General features: G+C 39.3%; 1 protein-coding gene across 4 annotated transcripts in view; it reads right to left on the bottom strand.

The window, feature by feature from the left end:
* Positions 1–15,567, bottom strand: part of ASIC2 (acid sensing ion channel subunit 2) — a 567,697-nt gene that overhangs the window by 408,802 nt on the left and 143,328 nt on the right. The gene's annotated exons all lie outside the window — the stretch shown is intronic.

Below are 15,567 nucleotides of genomic sequence, written 5' to 3'. Positions count from 1 at the left end.
TTTACTTTTCATTTTTTCCCCCACTCCTGGTTGAAGAAAGAAAATCCTCTCTGTTTTTCTTAATCCTGCCCCAGCCTTGACTTTCTGCTGCTCAAGTTCCATGATTGAATGGAAACCAAGTCCCTTTATAGCTTCAGCTGTTGTAAGGAATTCATAATAAAGGGGGTTAATTAGAATCATTTTTCATTGCAAGAGAAAATGACCTCTATCAACAAAAGATTTGCATCTTACACTCTATCTCAGTCCATCCTCATTTAGCCTCCTAGCTTGTCTACCTTTGGGTATTCAGTGGCGGAGAGAAAAGTATAATGGGAAGTAAAAGAACAGCTAGGAATAGATCAACCTTTTCCATTCCAAAGACAGATCCTGGTTATGAATCCCACAGAATTCCCCCATCCTCACTAGCTATATAGCACAAGAACAGAAGCATCAATATGGGTTTATAAAAGACCCATAACTAAATACACAAATCCTAATAATACATTTATTTTTCTGTTTCAAAACTAGCTACTAAACGGGGTAAATCATCTCTGATCTTTCTTGGGCCAGCAACATATTTAAATGAATTTCTTTTTCTCTAAGATTAATAATTAAAACCAGTGGCTATGTTTCTGAAGAAAAGAGGCTGGCCATTCCTGAAGGGAATGAAAGTTAGCAAGGGACAAATGTCAGATATAAGGGAGACATTTAGAAGATACAGCTCCTCCCCTTCCATCAATCTTGAAACCAGATCTCAAGGGCAGTTCTGCTTTTTGACAATTGCTGGGCTTGGAAATAGAGCTTGGATATAGGTTGGGCTTGTTGTGGACAACTAAAAGAGAAGTTAATATAAGATTAGGTATTTATTTAGGAGAGTTATATGGTGATCTATAACTTTGGTGGGTCCCAATGACATTCAATAAAAGCAGAATAAACATAACCAAGAGCATTCCACAACATCAGAATCAGAACATCCCACTGAGTCTACAATTATACTTGCTAAGGTTCCTTCCATCCCACTTCAATGTCTGGGTGTAGAGCTGGGCCATTTTCACACTCTTTCAGAAGGCCATACTTAATGCATAATGAGGATTGTTTCATTTTAGTTTAGTGGTTTTTTTATGTATAAACCTTATAGCATGTGGCACAATGATGTTCTGGAGTTTTGAAAGAGTTCTGAAGTTTAACCATTTATTTTAAGGTCAGAAAAGTTAAAAAAAAAAAAGTAAGAGAACTGGTAAGAATGAAAGATTGTATTTTCCTTTCCAGTTTTTATTTCCAGATGGATTTTACTGGATTGATTTATGTCATAACAGATACAAGGGGAGTAATTGAAAAGAATGATGCTTTTCAAGTGAAGTAAAGGTGGGCAAAGGACTAACTAAGCCAGTGTTTCTCAACCTTGGAAGCTTGAAGATGGGTGGACTTCAACTCCCAGAATCCCCCAGCCAGCTTCAAGCTTCCAAGGTTGAGAAACACTGAACTAAGCCAACTGGTTTCTTCCTCCTCTCCAGCTCCTGATGGCAGCCACACATTTCAGCTAAACAAAGAAAGTCAGAAGTTCATTCACATATCTTATCTGCCCTTGAGGGTTTTACCATTAAGTTGTGTTCATCCTTTCTTTAAGGGAGAGTACATGTTCCATACATAGGAACTAAAAGGTCAAGAGAGATTGAAAGCAACTCTGATAGGCTTCATCTGCTCTTTATTCAAATAAGGGAAGCATTTTTGCTTCAGAACAATTTTTGTGTCACTTTGAGCAACCAGATTGGTGGCACATAAATTTAATAAATAAATAAATAATTCTTGTAAGGAAGGCTCTCAAGGGCTGTCAAACTCACTCACACACACCCCAACTGCTGATTACACAGTTTACTGCAGAGACCAAAGATCATATATGGAGGTAACTGAAGTGATTACTTCAGGAGCCTATATTAGAGAAACATACTGAAGCCAAATCTGTATATTCATATGATGTTTGTTTCTTATTAAGAAGGTGTGTGTGTGTGTGTGTGTGTGTGTGTGTGTGTTTTCTTTTTCTCTTTGCAATCTCTCATCTCAGGAACCTTTTCTCAGCCTTGTTCTATTAAAAATATTAGTGGGCAAAGTGGCCCATGGAGCTTTGTATGACTTCTTTATTAGAAACTTTATCAGGAATCATCAAAGAAACCTCACTAAAGAAACCTCACCTGAACTTCCAACACTGATTTCCAACTTTCTTCTTCAACTCCAATTGCTGAAGAAGGTTTATTTGCCAATTTCACTTCTAGACATGATATGAAAGGGATTATCAAATGTTTTATGCTTCACTTGGATTTGAAACTACTTTAGTACCCCGTAGGAATATTGATTCTGTAGAATAACTTTTAAGACTACCAACCTTCAACACTCTGCTTGGGTTGGTTGGAGAGCTACTTCAATATAGATTACTAATTCCTGGGATGATGCTGAGGGAGTACTGTTCTATTACTTGACATTTATATTACAAAATTCTACAGTCTTCTATTCCTGTTGTTCAGCAATGTTTACTACACAAAGCCACTAGCCATTGCTTAGAGCCATGGCATGAAATACATGTAGGTGGTATCTGAATTTTCTTGATACCTGTATGCTAATTAACTAGATAAGGGCTAGAAAACTGAGATTCAGCTCATACAAAATCATGACACAATCAGTAGTAGTTGTATGCTGGTCAAGCATCATATACTGTAGTTGGCAAAATCAAGGAAGCAAAGACAATACAGATTTCAGGAAGATGTTAAAATGTTGTTAATGCTTGTCTGTGGTAAATATAGAATCTTATCCACTATAACTATGGATAACTGTTATCCATAGTTATAGTGAACTCATAAAGGAGGTCTCTCCAAAATGTCTCATATCTCTCAGCAACTAGATGCCTTTTCTAAAATCAACATTCAACACTTCATCCCCTTCTTCCCCAAATCCCTCATGGTGGCTGGCAGACTGCAATTCAACTGTTCCAGTGAGTTTGCACTCTGAACTGTTCATAGTCTCAGGATGCTTTTCAATCCAACAGTCACAACAGACAAAGAGGTTTCAGTTATCTGGATTTCCCCCTACCAATTTAAACTGATCTGTTAAACTAGTCAAAGATAATTTAACTTTAATCTTTCATAAAGTATGCTAAGTGGCATGTTTGAAATTAGTCCAGAAACCTGAATTGGTTCAAGAGTAAGTGAGTGAGATTGAACTGAATACAGGTAGTCCTTGATTTATAACTATAACTGAGCCCAAAATTATAGTTATAAGTCATGCCAGTAATTAAGCAGTTTACTATGTGATCATGCCTAATTTTATGACCTTTTATTCAACAATCATTAATGACTCACCATAGTTGTTAAGTGAAATTGTTGTTTTTTGTCAGAAACTGGATGTAAACATTGGTATTTAAACTGCAGCCACATAACACAAGATACTACAAACAGCTGTAAATGGGAGACCATTGCTGAGCACCCTAAAAGTGATAGGATTGGGAGTGGAGAGGCCATCAAAACTTCAAAAATACTTCAAATCCAGGTCATAAGCTACTCTGGAGTCCTTTTGTAACTCTGAGTGGTCCTTAAATAATCAGTCATAAATCAAGGACCACTATATCGTTTTCACTGGTGATTTCAGACTATTGCCCAGTCTTGAGGTATTAAATTTCCATTAACTGACATTATTCTCATATACACAATCTGTGCTTTTGTCTTAACTTTGTTCAGCATCTCCATCTACTTTTTGTCCCAGGTTTTTGGAGCATTAAATGGCTTCTATTATTATTTTTTAAAGCCTTTTTTTTTTCTTTTCCAATGGCAGAATTTATTTGTGTTGGTCTTACAAAGCAGATTGACTCAATGAGCAAATTCAGTAAATGGTGTCCAGTGAGGATAATGCCTATAAATTGAAGAAGAGAAAGAACTGTTCCTTGGGCTTTGCTGCTTGATAGCGATTAAGTTGATGGCCCATAACACTAATAAAAGTCTCTGAACTAGGCAGCCTCATCCTTTGTGCTCCAGGGTAACAACAACCCAGCACTGTGAGAGAAGCAACTTGAGTTTAAAATGAAAGTGGGAGAACTATAATAAATAATTCATTCTAAGATGTTTAAAGGCTATTTCCTTAGCAGGTGACTGCTAAGGAAATAGCCTTCTACACATGTTCAACATCCCTTTTATTCACTGCCTCATATGTAATAAAATCTGTACCACATTATAGTCTGCTCCTGTATGTACTCAAGGCCTCATTCTCATTTGCAGCTGAAAATAAATTCTTGAAAACAGTCCCTAGCTTTTGCCTATATTATGATTTCCAAGATCAAATGACACTTATATTTAAACAAAGAGTCACCCCCCCTTTTTTTTTACAAATCAGAATTAACTTCCCACATTGTCACTTACCATATGTTTTTGTTGAATGCACACTAGCATTCAATAAATTGTGTAAAGGAGGAGACAGTATGCACTGAGAATCTGCCAGAGCCTATTGTAATTTTGAAAGCAAACGGTTTAGACTAACTGTAAGAGTGAATGATGAAAACCTCTAAAAGAAGTCCAATAGACAAGGTAAGATAGGAACCAGCATGTGTCTCATATCAGATAGCTATGAAGGAACTCACCTCCTAACTGAGAGGAAAAAAATATTTCCCAGCCCTAGTTTGCAAACAATTTATATTCTTGCAGATAAAGCAAACCAGTGGTTCTCATTTTTCTTGGAACCAAACATTTCAAGAAGGAATGCCATTTGATTATTTTTTACAAGCTGAAGCTTTTCATATTCCCCAAGGAATGTCCCTTCAATTACTAGTTCCACAGAAAGGTCATGTTTCCAGAAACTCTTTGTGCTAAGTGTGAAGCACAGCTGTTAAACGGTGCTTTGTATTCCATGCAGACACAAGGTTGTTCAACTGTTGGTGAGAAGAGAAGTGTTTGATCTCTGTGGAGGGCCCAGCAGGCAAGAAGCATCTAATTATAAAGGTAGTTGTTGTAGGCAGTCCATGAAAAATTGGAGGGGATGGGGAGGCAATCAAAGTTTATCAAGGTAACTCCTCCAAAGTCTTATTTTCCTTCTCAGCATGAACTTTCTGCGGAATAGCTGTCCCCATTGGGTTTGTTCTTCCTTTCAGAATATGAATCATTTAGAAGATGAAATCTGTGAAACTTCTCTTTCATGCACTGCAAGGGGATCCCAGGATGTACAGAGTACAAGGCCGAAGGAAATTAACTTAGAAGCAATTTATCCATTTCCTTGACTAAAAAAGCCAAACAATTAAAATGGGGAGTTTACAGTTAAAATGGGCTATTAAATTATATGGATTCCAAAATCCTACAGACTGCAATTATTATTTAAATTTCACGTACCAAATTCCATAGGATTTTAAAATGCTTAGTTGTGATGGGACACTAACCTTATTGATTCAGGGAATTCTTGCCTTCTGTGTAGTGGTAGTGTCCCATGAAGCTACTGTGTTTCCAAGAAAATAAGACCGGGTCTTATTTTCTTTTGACCTTCAAAATAAGTGCTTGATCTTATTTTCGGGGAGGTCTTATTTTTTTGAGGTGCAATAGGAGGCGAGCTTGATCACCTCATGGCTGCTTGGCGCCTTAACTGTGGCCCGCGGCCCATGGCCCACGAATCAGCTGATCCAGTGAGTTCTGTCTCTCCTGGTGCCTGGAGATATTTCTGGCACACTGTCAACTTGGACTGGGAGGAGGGGGAGTGGCACTGGAGCTCCAAGCAGTGGCCGGTGCGGGCTCTGTCTGCGCAGCCATGAAGCAGGATCAGCATGGCCAGTTCTTGCCCACAGCATTGCCGACCAGGATTGGGTCAGAGTCACTGCCGCTGCCAGCCGAGATCAGCAAGCCAGATTCAGTGAGCCGGATGCACTACTGCTGCCCAGGAGGAAAAGAGTGAGAGGAGGCACTGCAAAAGAGCCCATTTCTCACATTCTTCTCCTCCCGGGCGGCACATTCAGCTCACCAAATCTGATCTGCTGATCTCGGTTGGTGAGGGTGAGAGAGCGAGAGAGTGAGGGATGAATCTGCAACTGAGTGGGTGTGCCTGTCAGTTGGCTTCCAGCACCAGAGAGGGCGGGGAAGGGAAGCAGCCAGGCTGCTGTTGCCTTTCATTGGGGCGTGTGGAGTAAGACATGGCTCCTCTTGCCATCTCTCCCCCCTCAACAGGCATGGTAAGACTTCCTGCCCCTCGCTTAGCTACCCGCCCCTTTTATTGAGGGGGTGGCAGGTGAGGTGTGGGAGAAAGGGTATTCCCAACTTCCAGACTGGCTTCCTCCCAGTAGCTCCTTCTTGGCTTTTAGCATTGGCCGTCAAAAATGAGGATTTTCTGGGCAGAAAAGGTTGCCCCACCCACTACCACCCAGTCCTTTCTTTGTGTAGCGGTAGTTGATTTCCAGCTCTGTCTTGTTTCTCATCGTTGTGTGCAGGGAAACAAGTTTTGGGACTACCATAAAAAAAATTCAATTAATTAATTTCTTGCGAGACTCTTTTTTTTTTTTTTTACGGTAGTCCCACAAACTGTCCCACAGACAGTTATAACCTGGGGTCTTGTGATCTCCTTTTGTGACCTTTGTGATCTCCTTTTGTGATGGGGAAATCCAGATTGACTTAACATCCATGTTGTAGCTTAACAAATGCAGTGATTCCCTTGAGAACTGGCAGGAAAGGTTGTAAAATGAGGCAAAAAATGAGTGTTTTTGCCTCATTGCAAAAATTGCAAATCCCCCCACACCCAGGCAACCACAATGCCAAATCCCAACCACCACCACCACCACCCCAGGGCAACCACAATTGCAAACCCTAAACCCACACACAGGGAAACCACAATACTCATGTATGGTACAACAATCAATTTATTCTAATTCAACAACTTATTCAAACTCAACCATTTATTCAAATTCAACCATTTATTCAAATTCAACAATTTATTTAAATACAGTCATGTCATTTTCTTCTGGAACATCGTCAAAATTCTCCACACCCTGAATTGCAGTCTGAGTTTCTTGCAACTCCATTTCGATTAAAACCATTGGTCCCAATTGCTGATGTCTAGCAATAGAGGTCTCCTTAAAAGAGTAGCTCCTGTCCATGTAGCCTGCTCGTATTGCATTGGCAACACAGGTGTCACTGATTTTGTCCCATGCATTCTTGACCCAAGTCACAAGCTCTCGCAGGCTAAGTTTCACAAAGTTCCCACGCTGGTTTCTTGCCATTCTGTTCTCAATGTACTTGTTGGTTTCGATGTGGAGTTGATCCTTGAATGGCTTGTTAATTGCGATGTCCAATGTCTGGAGGTATCTTCCTGCAGAAATCATAATTTGGTCAATTCTTCTCTGGGCAAGAAACTTTTTCATGTCTTTGGCACGGTGAGAGATGGCTGAATCCCAGACTATCATGCTTCTTGGCTACCTCGCACAATAAGTGGCAGAATTAGCAACCCACTTCCTGATAGTTCCTTGGGTACACCAGGCTTTTTCAGTTTCAAGGACCTAAATCCCTGAAACCCGTTCACTTTTTTTCTTCTTGCCCTTGGTGATTATTAGAGGTAGAACTTTGCTGCCATCCAGCCAAACTGCCAATATGCACGTTACATATCCAGTGGAGGGAATATAAATTGATGTGGCACCCCTCTGATCAATTGTTCTTTGAGCTCCTTGGCCCATAAACACTGCAGTTTCATCCATGGCAGCTGGTATTTGGAAAAGTCAATGCCATCAACGAAGGACTTGAATGCAAGTGTGCGTTTGACAAGTTCAGCATCTTCCAACTTGAACAGTGAGGTGAATTTCCTCAGAGACAGTTCATATCGCTAAAGGAAGCCATCCAGCCAGTGTTGAGTGGCTTTGAATTCTTCCTAGGGAATTTGTAACTGTGGTGCCATTGCAAGGGCAAATGCTTGAATATCGGCCCTGCATACAACCAAAGCCTTTGCTCTCCTGTCAGCGATCCATTCAGAGATACTGTCTTCAAGTACAGGAAATAATGATTGCCGACCTGATCCACACTTGTGCTTCTTAGCATTTCCGTCGTGCACCTGTTGACTGAGGTTATTGTACTCTGCTCTCCATTTTCAGATCAAATGACGATCCAACATCTTCTCTTTGCAGAAAGCTGTCAGATTCTTGCCCTAAGAATCCTCCACAATTTCTTTCCTGAATTCCACGGAGTAGCTCTTTCCTTTTGAACTCATCTTGTCTGGGGGTCAAAATAAAAGTCATTTTAAATCATTAAATCCATTAATCCATTAATCCAACCCTGGATTTGGTGGTGGTTGGGATTTGGCATTGTAGTTGCCTTGGTGGGGGGGGGAGGATAGGGATTTGCAATTTTTGCAATGAGGCAAAAAATGAGTTTTGTCTCATTTTACAATCTTTCCTGCCAGTTGTCAAGGGAATCACTGCAGTTGTTAAACTACAACACAGATGTTAAGTCAATCTAGATTTCCCCACTGACTTTGCCTGTCAGGAGGTCACAAAAGGGGATCACAAGACCCCAAGTTATAACTGTCATAAATATAACATAGGTAAGGGTGTGTGGGGCAAGTTCCCCCCACCCTCTGGCAGCACCTCCTCACCTCATGCTGTCTGCACTCCAAGCAACAAGGAGGCCGAGCGACACAAAAGTGGCCATGCTTGCTGGAGGCAGTGGCCTGAGTGGCACCAGCAAAGCAGCTCTGGCTAGGGTTGTGGGAGCGGCTGCCATGAGGCTGTTCTTGTGGATGGCAGGTGGGGCATGTGGGTTATGTTCCTTTTTTCCCCTCTTCCTCCAGCCTCACCTCCTCACCTCCTGCACGGCAAGCAATGAGGAGGCCCAGCAATTGCCGCATCACTTGGCCTCCTGCCACTTTTGCACCAGAAAAGGCCGCTTCTGCGGTGCAAAAGCGGCCTGGTGAAGCAGCTCTTTTGTGGACAGTAGGATGGCCTGCTGCGACCATCGCACCATTACCTAAGGAGGGGGCGCAAGGCGCGTTGCTGGGCCTATCACTCTTTTTGCAGCTGCCATTAACAGCGGTGGATAGGGTTGTGGGAGCGGTGGATAGAGTTGTGGGAGCGGCCGCCACGAGGCTGTTCCGCGTGGATGGCATGTAGGTGTGGGGTGCGTGGGCAAGTTACTCTCCCCCTTTCCCCCCTCCGGCCTCGCCTCCTCACCTCGTGTTATCTGCACAGCAAGCAACCAGAGGATATGGTGGGGACCGGCTGCGCAGGTGTTTAAATAGGTCTTATTTTCGGGGCAGGTCTTATTTTCAGGGAAACATGGTATCAATTTCTTTCATTCATAGAAGTCAATGGCAGCAATGCTCTTATATGAGATAATAATACCAGATATACTTGGAATTATCAATTAAGTTTTTTTCTTATATTTACATAAGTGATTTTGGTTTCCTGATCATAGTAGTATGTGACTGTTAAAACTAGGGGAAGGGGGATGATATTTTTAAAAATTCATATCTGAGCTTATCTTCACATATAGGCATATCAGGTGCCTCAGTAAAATATCAGGAAGTTCCCAGAGCTTCTTCATCCTGGCCTAAGTAAGCAGAAAAGGAAGTGCATTGGATCATCTTGCCATAATCCTAGTAATTCAGAACTGAACAACCTTTATGCCAATCCTTAAACAGAGGGGTGCTTATGTACTAATTATTAAACCAAATATACAAATGAGTTCATGACAGGAAATGGAAATATAAAACAAGGAAAGACATAGAATTTAAAATAAAGAATGCTACTTATACTACTGAATTAACTATTTATTTCCTCATCAAATAACTTTAGTTTATTAATTTCAGAGAGGATAGTCGGAGAGAACAAGTTATCTAGGCCTCTTTTTTGGAAGTTTGTAGGGAGGGTTCTTGTACCTTTTCTTATGCAGGACATTTATCTTCAGTTTTATACAATATAGGAATAAGTGGATGCTAAACTCTTTGGGGAAGTTGATTGTTCTTTTGTCCAAAGACAATGCTCACTTCCTGATATTCTAGATCCAGATGCTTTACCAAATAGTGATTAGGACATGCCAAAACTAGGGCTATCTATATCTGAATATGTGTCATCAAGTCATTGTCGACTTAGAGATCACATAGATATATTTTCTCATGACAGTTTCTCCCGGCAGATCTCCCAATGATATATCTATTGTCACTGCAACTGATTCTGTCTACCTTGCTGCTAGTCGTCCTCTTCTCTTTCCTTTCACTTTTCCCAACTTCTCCAGAGAACTAGGTGTTCACAAAATGTGTCCAAAGTAGGATAATTTCAATCTGATCATTAATGCCTTGAATAAGAACTCTGGGTTTTGTTTAATGATCCTTTTATTTATTTTCTTGTCCACAGTGTTCTAAGGAATTTTTATCCAACACTAACATTGAGAAAAATCAATAATCTTCCTATCCTGTTTCTTCACATCCAACTTTTGCTTCCATAGGTTATCACAGGAAATACCATTGCTTGCATGATTCTGATTTTTGTAGGTACAGTATAGAGACATTCTATTTGAATATATTTTTCTAAGCCTTTATACTGCTCTAGCAAGTGCTAAAGTACAGCATATTTCTTGACTGCCTGTTTTTTTTTACTGTTGGTGGTCTATCTATCTATCTATCTATCTATCTATCTATCTATCTATCTCTATCTCTATCTATCTATCTATCGCTGATAAAGAAATAAAGGGAGACTAGTATAGATCTATTTCAAGCTATTTAGCTCTCATCAGCTAGCCATACCCTTACTTGGATTTGAACTTGGGCTGACTTTTATTACTAGAGCTTGCAAATCCTTTGTATTTTTGATTGTATGGATAGTGTTGTTATCTTACAGCAGACTATTAATGTTTTTTCCTCCAATTTTAAAGCCACATTCATCTTTTTCTACATAGCTTCCAATTTCGCTTCCACAAATAGGAAGAAGGTATCAAACCTGATTGCATTCCTTTGCAAACCTGGAGACAGTCCATGTTGCCAGTCCATCTGTATGTGGCTTTCTGACCAACATGTAGGTTTCATATGAGAACAATTAGATGTCCTGAAATTCCCATTTTTCTGAGCACATTCCAGTTTGACATGATTAACAAATTGAAAATCTTTCTATAATCAGTAAAGCACATATCTACTTCTTTTTGGTATTCTTTGGTTTTCTCAATTATTTATCATATATCAGCTAATAATGTCTAATACTACTTAGTCTTTTCTAAAGCCAGTTTGAACATCTAACATGTCTTTCAGATTATAGATTGACCTCTTTCAATCCATTAGCCACTGTGTCGTTCTCCAGATTTGCTGGCATAACTTCAAATCAGCCCGCCTAGGTAAACCAGACAGAAAACAGAGCCAGATGAGCTAATTCAACTTATTGTAATACTACATTAACAGAATCTTGCAAGTCTAAAAGTACAAACCTCCCACAGATACTTTTAACCATCTGACAATGGTTTCTAAATTTCTTTTTCTGACCATTAGAACACTGGGGGCTCCTTCCTCTCTTGCCCAACTATTCCTTTGGCAAGGAATTCATCTATCAAGATGATTCCCACATACCATTACACTTGGTTAGAACTCTAGTGACTCTTCTTCTGTTGCTTACCATATTAATATAAATATTCCATTACTTTGTGTAGCTGCCCAACTTCATAAATGACCAGAGTACTAATCTAAATTCATCTTCTCATACGAGTAGGGAATATTTTGCATGTTCACATCCCTAATGGACAATATTTCAATATACTCTTTTCATCTTTCCATTTTTCTCTGATCATTTTTGAGTCAGTTACTATAGTATTTGTCCATGGATATCCTTTCACATACCAGGTTGAATTTGGAACCGCCTTCTGAGTTCACAGTTCAGAGATCTTTTGAAACACTTTCCCTCTTTTCTCATCTCTGTTACTATCCTCAATGTGCTTGCTTAAGTTTCCTTTTTTTAATGCTACTTGTCTAACAGTTCTTTAAAATTCTTTAAGTACCTCTCTGAAATTTTTGTCTGTTGTAATTTTGGTATCTCTTCTCTTCTTGGCAATTTTCAATTTTCTTCTGACATCCATTTTGCTTTGTTCTATTTCTTCATCTTTGGCAGCCTCTTTTCACATTCATCCTTAATGACATATTTATGTTCATTCCACAATTCTATCAATGGCTAGACTTCAAATGATTCCTTAGATTCTCCTTGAAAATGATAGGTATAACTTCAAGATATGAAATAGGCTCTGAGAATAACCTTGAAAAAGAAGAGAAATAGCTGCAGCCAAAGAAGCAGATGTAGAAATTTGAGTCTAATATAGGAATGGAATTTGAGAAAACATCTCAGACTTGACCCTCCCTAGTTCTCTTTAGGATAACGGAAAGGAGGGAAAGGCATATTCAGAGTTGCAAGATTCTGTTAGTGTAACCTTAAAGTAAAGTAGTTACATTACTTTATTGTTCAAGTCTGGTCTGCCTCAAAGGATTTTCTTCTTCTTTGGCTTAACTCAGAATCCGCACATGAGCAGTGTGTGAGCATCTGTTCTCCAATTAGCATCTGGTCATATCTCTGACAATATAATTGAGCTGTTGCACCTCCTTTTAAAACCAATATAACCACTGTTAACTCTATGCATTCTGCCTGATGATGTCCATGTATACAAGGATCATTTTGGTTGTTTGAAGAGTGTTAGCTATGAACAAATCATTGCATTGACCGAAATGATAAATCGGTTTCTTGATTCATTTTAGACCCCAAAGTCATTTTAGACCCCAAAGTCAGCCACATTTTCCTCTTCAATATTTGCAAATTTGGAAATACAGTGTCTAATCATAAGTAGCACATGCATATGCTTTCAATTTCAAATTTAACTTTATCATAAAACTCCTCCTCAGCGGTGAAATCTAAAATTTGTTACTACCGGTTCTTCATAGCTTGAGTGACTCTATTGGGATATACAGTATATCCATGGCATGTACGCTATCACTCATGGGGTACCAAAAAATGGAACGGCTCAAGCAGTTTCTTTATTGTTGTTTGTGACATCATCATGACTTCTAGCCCCAAAAATACCGAGGGCAGGCATTTAGATCTTTTGTGCATTAAATACTGTACATGATGTTCTGAGTGACTAAGCCTTCCTTACCTTCAACTCACCCTTGTCATGTTTTTCAAACTGTTTGTGGAAGTCTTGTGGCACATATTAGCTGGGTGGCAGGAAGGCAAATGACGACATGTGTCAAAACATCAGCATATAAATTATGCAATTTACAGTATGCATACACATCAAGCATGACGCAAACATATTAATATTCTGGTCTACTTATATTCCATAGGCTGCTGTGAAAGCCCCACTAAAATGAGCCAGGGATATGAAACAATTATTAAAAATATAGGGATGATGCCAGGGGTGAAATGTTCCCAGTTCGGACCGGATCGCCTGATCCGGTAGCAATGGAGGCGGGTGGTTCGGAGAACTGGTAGCAAAAATCCCTGCTCCCCCCCCACCCCACCCAATGCCCAGCTGAGCCGCACAATCATCAGAGGCTTTTTTTTTACTTTTTAAAGCATTTTTTCTACAACCTCTTTGGCCGAAAAACGTTTTTAAAAGTAAAAAAAAAAAAGCCTCTGATGATTGCGTGGCTCAGCTGGGATCGTCAAAGGCTTTTAAAAGAAAAAAATCCTCTTTTTTTTTATTGAAAAGTTTTACAAAAAGTTTACATATTTCTCCCCCCCTTCCCTACCTCAACCTCCCCCCTCCCCCCTCCCCTTCCCAGAACAAATTACAGGGTATAAACTTCAACAATCATAATCAATCCTAATCTAAACAATTATGACATTTCACATCTCTTGTTTCTTCAATTCCCTAATTACCCGCCTAGCTTTATTACTTAAAGACACACTAAATATCTATATAATCATTCATAACCTATCTGCAATTTCTTATTCCGATATTTATTTTGAATATAATCTATCCACCTTCTCCAGTCTCTTAAATATCTTTCATTTGAATGATCCTTCAGGTACGCCGAGATTTTTGCCATTTCCGCTAGATTTATAACTTTCATTGTCCACTCTTGGATTGTAGGTAAACCTTGCTTCTTCCAATATTGTGCCACCAACAGTCTTGCTGCAGTTATTAAATTCAAAATCAATTTAGTCTCTATAACTGTACAATCCGTAACTATACCCAAAAGAAACAGCTGTGGTGTAAATTTCAACCTCTTTTTAAGAATATTTTGTAAAATCCACCAGATTTTAATCCAAAACGCTTTAACCTTTTTACATGTCCACCAAATGTGAAAATAAGTAGCATCCTCACAATTACATCTCCAACATTTTGGTTGTACATTCGGGTACATACGAGATAACTTTTTTGGATCTAGATGCCATCTATAAAACATTTTATAAAAGTTCTCCCTTAAATTTTGCGCTTTGGTAAATTTCACAAATTGAAAAGAAAAAAATCCTCTGACGATCCAAGCTGAGTTGCCTGATCAGCAGAGACTTTTTTTTCTTTTAAATGCCTCTGCCGATCCAAGATGAGTTGCCTGATTGTCAGAGGCATTTAAAAGAAAAAAAGTCTCTGCCAATCAGACAACTCAGCTAGGATCATCAGAGCCTTTTGAAAGCATTTTTTACAACCTCTTCACTGAAGAGGTTGTAGAAAAAATGGTTTTAAAAGAAAAAAAATTGGCCATGCCCACCCAGTCACATTACCCCAACCCACCCACCAAGATACACCCAAAGAACTGGTAGTAACAAATTTTAGATTTCACCACTGGATGATCCCTGTATCCTTGGGTTGTTGTTATTGTTGTTGTTTTTTGTCTCAGAAATTTGTGTGTAGAGAAACTGTGTGTAGAGCAAACAAATAATTGCTTGCTCAAATACCAAATAAAAGATACTAACTGCCTGGCTGCTGAATTTATGTGTCTGCTAAATGAGCTAAACCTGCCATTTAAATGGCCTCTTTAGAATATTCAGGCAGCTCATCAATATGGCTAAGATGAAACAAAATGGATAATAGCAATAATAATGCCAACTAGACTTATATACCACTTCATAGACTTACACCTCTCTCTAAGCGGTTTTACAGTGTCAGCATATTGCCCCCAACAATCTGGGTCCTCATTTTACCGACCTCGGAAGGATGGAAGGCTGAGTCAACCTTGAGCCGGTGAGGACTGAACTCCTGGAAGACAGCAGAATTAGCCTGCAATATTGCATTCTAACCACCACACCACCACATCTAATTCCATAATTTCATCTGGAAGCAACAAAACATAATGGTTTAGCAATATTAAGAAAACTGCTATGTTTCTAAAAGTCTTCAGAAACTTAAGAGTAAAATGAGGAAAAGCATAAAAAGTGCAACTAATTTAGGAAAAGAAAGAAAACTTCTGCCAAAAAAGGCTAAAGGGGGAGAGGTTGGCAAGAGACAGCAAGAGCGATTCATGCAGATCATATAAAATCACAAAGTTCATAAAAAAGAATGGATGGGAAAAATTATTTTCTCCCTCTAATAATATCAGAATTTAGATTTATAACAAAGATGACGGGTTATGGACTAAGGAAAGACAAACTCAACTGTACATAAAGAAATTTCATTGTGCAGCAGTTAT

The sequence above is a fragment of the Pantherophis guttatus genome, chromosome 4 (genome assembly GCF_059756535.1).
Source record: "Pantherophis guttatus breed Tessera chromosome 4, ASM5975653v1, whole genome shotgun sequence".
Classification (NCBI taxonomy): domain Eukaryota; kingdom Metazoa; phylum Chordata; class Lepidosauria; order Squamata; family Colubridae; genus Pantherophis; species Pantherophis guttatus.
The sequence above is the reverse complement of the archived record's forward strand: the minus strand, read 5'-3'. Positions and strand labels throughout refer to the sequence as shown.